Raw genomic sequence first — 6,000 nt, forward strand, 5'->3', positions numbered from 1 at the left:
ATAAGATAACCGCCAGGTGTCCAGGATGCCGCTTGTGAAAAGATAAGATCACCGCCAGGTGTGCAGGATGCCACTTGTGAAAAGATAAGATCACCGCCAGGTGTCCAGGATGCCACCAGGTGTCCAGGAACCGACAGAAACAGGGCAATGAGACAAAGGAGGAAGACCAGCAGGAGGCAGAAAACGACCCCCCTAACAACAAAAGCATGACTCCACTACCTCATGAACACGGAAGTAAAGATGTATAAAAAGGGACTGTTTGAACTGCTCAGTACGGCAGTTGGTGGAGCGCAGACTCCCCTGTCGTCCAGCGCTGTTTTGCTCATATTCTACTTGCTATAATTAATAAAATTTTAATTGGATTATGATCCATTGTGGTCTCAATTTATAACAATTTCTGGTGCCGTGACTCGGATAAGGAACAGTGGGCTTTGGTCCTCCGGGGAGGCGCCCCGCGACATTTCGCGGCCCCGCGACCAACAGCTTACTCAACCTTACCGACGAACCTAAATTCTAGAATAATGAGCAAAGGAGAAACCGGTAAAATCCCATAAAAATTCTGTGCACGGGAGTCCGGACGAAGACGCAGGACGCATAAGTATATTGCGAATTTGTTCGCAAGGTTTGCCGTTCGGGCGGGATTGGGTTTCCTGGAATATAACGAGTGAGAGGTTCGATATACTGAACCAAGCGAGTGGGGACTCTTAAGTACTGCGTCTCCCATCTCCCGCGAGGGACTGGGCCAGGAACAAGGGGAGCGTTTGTGGATATTCCAGAAGATGGGGGCGAAGGGCAGCAAGCCTTCGACTCCCATGGGAAGGGTACCTACTGTACCCAAGAATACCCCTCTGGCATATATCTTAGACAATTGGAGATATTTCCCTGGAACCCTAGAGAAAGATAAGCAGAAAATGATAGAATATTGTACTAAGATATGGGGAGGGAAGAAGATTTCTAAAAATGTCTTTTGGCCAGTCTGTGGGTCAGAAGAAGATTGGGAGGAAACCCAGGGACCCCAAGCAGATATTAAATGGCCACTCCAAAGACCTAATTGGGATAATCAGGATCCGGTGCATAGAACTCATATGCAGGACCTGAGAACTATAGTAATTCAGGGGATTAGAGAAGCAGTACCCCGTGGCCAGAATATCAATAAAGCATTTAATGAAATGCAAAAGAAAGATGAGAGCCCCACTGAGTGGCTGGAACGACTGAGGAAAGCCCTTCAGCTGTACTCTGGGGTAAATCCAGACAACCCTTTAGGGCAAGCGCTCCTCAAAACTCAGTTTGTGGCAAAATCATGGGAAAAACTTTAGTGGAACACTTCAGCAGGAGAGGACAGAGAAGGGTAAAAGAAATAATTAAGCAAGAAAAGCAGATGGCCAGCAAGGGCATAAATTACCTCAGACTGATAAGAACACTGCAAATGAGCAAAAGGTGAAAAGTACACCATGAGGAAGACCTACAGCCTTCCTCCCATAGACCACTGCCCACATTCTAAAGACCCCGGCCCACAATTTTTGGAAGAATCTGCGCAAGCGTGAAAGACTGATAAGCTAATTAGCATATGAAGTGAGGGTATAGGCGTTAATGGAATATTCATTGTTTCATTATATAAATATAAGATAATCTGCCCCTCTGGGTGTGTATGATTGGTGGAAGGATCCCCCGTACGCCCGGCGCCGACAATAAAGAATACTTAATCACTAAGAAATTCTGAAAACGTTCTTTGAAACAATCTGGCACCCCAGATGGGACGGCTCTCTGCCTGACCGTAGGACCCGCTGGGAAGTGGACTCCCTTGGGTACCCCCGGGATTTTCCCGGAGGGACTCCCCAACTCATCGGATCACTGCGGAGGCAGACAAGAATCCCATCTCCTGTAAGTGATAGTATTCTTTATTGCTGTATTCTGGTATTACCGGTAATCTGGGGTTACCCGTAAAATGGGAAAATTGATTTCCGCAGGGTAACATCTGGGTATGCTTGGGAACTAGTTTCCCGGGTATACGTCTGGGTATGCTTGGGAACTAGTTTCTCAAGTATACGTCTGGTCTGGAAAACTCAGGTATACTTCTGTGGCTGACACCCTAAGTATACTTCTGGTTCTGTTTGGGTTTTATCGGCATTTAATTGCCATCTAGAATCTGGCAAGTTTGCTTATAAAGCTTATTTGCTGCAGTGTTGCTTATTTTGGTTACCGGATTTATGGAATGTGGAATTTGACTTTGATAATTGTTACTGTGATTTTGGCTATATTTTTGATAATATAGTGAGCTCTTGGTGTTGCTGTAGAAAGATACCTGTGTGTTGCATTTTGTAAGTTGGGAGGAAAGCAGAGTGGTGGGATTTTAAAGAAAAGCCCGTTAGGATGTGTTTTGAGTCATTGGAAGGATATTGGAGGATCCGCTGGTGGAAATGTGAATAGGAAAACATTGATAAAATATTGTAATCAATGGTGGCCGCTTTATAAGCTGGAATGTGGAGAAAAGTGGCCTTTTAATTAATAATTACAAGGTTATTAATAATTGTTATACTCATTTATTCTGGAAATGTGAGAACATTTCTGTATTCAGTATATTACAAATGTTGGTATGTGGTTATTGTCTTGAACATCCGAGGGGTGAATGTGAACCTCTGTATGTTTTAAAGTGTATATGGTGTAAAGAATTATTATATGTATGGTGGCGACAAGAAATTGAATGCCCTGACTGTAAGGTTTGGACGCCTTGGGATAAGAGAGAGAGCTGTAAGTGAATTTAGAGTCTCTGTGGCTGGGATAGCGATTGAGATAATAGTAAGAAAGGTCACTGGAAGGAAATGGGGGGAAGAGAACTTTGGCTAAGTACTGCAATCAGTGGTGGCCCCTGTATAAGTTAGGGGACAGAGAAAATGGCCCGTAAACGGCACACTGAATTATAATGTTTTGTTAAAATTAATGTTATTTTTAAGGCGAGAGGAAAAATGGGATGAAGTAATGTATGCTGGTATGTTTTTCACTCTGAAGAATCACCCAGAGTGGCAAAAGAGTGTGGTATTAACCTAGCTCCACAAGATCCCTTAATATTAGCAATGCAAAAGGATCAGAGGGGAGGTTGTGGTTCCTTCTATGGAGCAACCAGAATGAAACACGTTGTAAGATAAAAAAACTTGTGCTAATGTATGTAAGATCTGAAGCCGGGGGGGGTGGAGAGTAAAAAAAAAAAAAAAAAACAAAAAAAAAAACCCCTGTGAAAGTGTTGTATTGGGGTGAGTTTGTACAAACCCCCGTACCCCCTCGAAGGTGCGGCTGAGTCACGATGGACTCATGGCAGGGTGTTTGCTATTTGCCTGCGAAGGCTGATATGTAATAACACAGACTTAAAGCAACAAGTAGCAGATTTGCATTCAGGGTAAGAAAGAGTTAAAACAGAACTGCTGCTGCAGAGGCAGGCTTGTGTAACCTGCAGAGCAGGAAGAGCATCTCCTGCCCCGAATCCTCCTGATGGTGGGGAGGAGGGGTTGCTGTTGCTGACGATTGAGCAGAAGGACCTGACAATGTCACCCCGATTGCTGCAGCATTTGCAGCACAACAGGACCTGTAACGGCCCCTCTAGGGCAGGCAGCGGGTCTGAGGAGAGTAAAGGTGAATCTCTGATGGGGAAATTTAGATGTTTGAAAGTTAGTTGTGAATAGGTCTGAATAAAGGTTCGAGTTGATTTTTACTAAGGTAATCGTGATGTAGAAAAGTTGGTGAATACAAAACCAACTTATTTGGTGTTAAACTTCAGTGAAAAGAATTTGTTACAGTTGTGGGAGCTGCTGGCCGCCAGGAAAATATCCTGAAACCTTTAAAGTACAAACTAAGAAAACAAATAAGAATGCCAAATTCACCAATATCTTTGTTGGGAAGAGATTTATTAGAACATCTAGACGTTTAAAGAAGGGGAAATGAAACCAAAAGTTAAAAATTATCAATTAACTAAAATGTTGAGCTTATCTTTAATTCAACAGAAAAGTGGAAGAGAGGACCTCCCTGAAGTAAAAGAAATCTTTAACCAGGTATATCTGAAAGTAAATTCCAAGTAAAGGGAAAAATGCTTTCCCTGTTACAGTAAAAATGATAAACAGGAGGCCTGCCTAGTTCAGGTAAAACAATATCCCTTGGTCAGCAAGGCTGTGGGGAATATTGCATAAAAACTAAAATAAAATACACTCTGTAGTAGTTCTACTAATGTAAATCTGTGTTTTACCATGACTGTGACTTGTTATGGGATGTGCAAATGAAACTTTGCATTGACAACAAAGTACAAGGAATAAGGCTGGTCAAGTGCCTCCTACCACAATCAAGGGCAAGACTGGGTTGGTCTCTGTGTTTGCCACCAAGAAGGATCTTGAGCTCTGCTGCTGGCTGCAACCCAGTAGGCGTTGAGCGGTGGGGACATATGCCATGCCAGACCTTGATGTGAGGAATGGCCCCCTCTGTTATAAGAGGGTCTTCCAGGAAGGAAGAACATAAGATGGCCCATTAAGGCACTGATTTGGAAATTGGAAACCGCCTGGCCGACCATGAAGCCATACAAGTAGCAGAGGAGGTAGGAAAGGAGGAATTATCCTTAATACCAGATGGTAAAATCCAAACTGTAAGTACAGATCAGGAGCCAAATTATTCTAAAGAAAACTTAAAGGTCATTCAGACATGAATGATAAAATAGATAAGTGGACTTATTTGAGGGATGGTCGTATAGTGGTACCATCCAATTTAATATGGACCACAGCCGTAATAGAACATAATAAGATGCATTGGGGAGCTGATAATTTATATAAAAGTCTAAATCAGAAATTGATAGGGCAGAACTTGTATACTGTAATAAAACAGGTGACTCAGCAATGTGAAATGTGTTTGAAAATTAGCCAGGGCAACAGTGGCAAATTGATTTTTCCAGACTCCCAAGAATTGGGGGGGTACCAATATTTATTAAATGAATGGACACCCCAATGTATCATACAGTATTATAGACCTGCAACTTGGAATCCTAATGAACTCATTAACGGTGCTCGAGAACCTATCTACAATCTGAATCATATCATTCGTCTACAGGCTGTCTTGGAAATTATTACTAATCAAACAGCTAAAGCTTTTGATGTGAAATGCAATTTATCAACACAGGATGGTTCTCGATTACCTGCTAGCCGAAGAAGGAGGTGTTTGTGGTAAAGTAAATGTTTCCAATTGTTGTTTGAAAATTGATGACAATGGTGAGGTAGTTAAACAAATCACATCAGAGACAGGGAAGTTAGCCCATGTTTCCGTCCGAACTTGGAAAGACGAATATTGACTTGTTTTCCTAGCTTCTCGGGAGCCCCTGGGTAAAACGAATCCTATTTTATTTGTTATGTGGATTAGCCACCTTATTGTTTTTGCCATGTGCTGTTCCATGTTTTATAATATTAATTCGACATGTTATAACTAACATGCAATTTGCTATTATGGTTTCACCCGATGGCGTTAAACAAATGCGAGTAGTATGACAAAATGTACACACAAAATAACATTTTAATAGCCAACAAGAATTTGGAAACAATTGACTCTTAACAATTCAGATAACAATGTAGGCTGAGTAAGAAAAAAAATAAAATAGCAACAAAAACAAGCGCCAGGAATGCAAAGACAAGGATATGGCAACGTCTTTTATACTTTTCCACCTCCGCCATAAGTTCTTGACGTGAGATGACAGAAAAACGCACCCTCTGCCTAAACAGCAACAGGAAGAAAAAGTTTTTGATCTTCTTTCTAATGAACCATATAGGTTAAACGTTTTGAGAACACTCACCTTACAGAATGTTCAGAAGGGGAAATGTCCACTCTAGACCCTTCTTCCCTGGCAGGTGACGTGGTGGTCTGGTGGTGAGAAAACCTTACATTGAAAACAGGGACCTGTCATTTGGCCATAGTGCCATAAATGTTACCATTAATAGACTTACCGGAGTGGTAAGCTCAGGAAATGGGTTTGGGATTTCA

The sequence above is a fragment of the Falco naumanni genome, chromosome W (genome assembly GCF_017639655.2).
Source record: "Falco naumanni isolate bFalNau1 chromosome W, bFalNau1.pat, whole genome shotgun sequence".
Taxonomy (NCBI): domain Eukaryota; kingdom Metazoa; phylum Chordata; class Aves; order Falconiformes; family Falconidae; genus Falco; species Falco naumanni.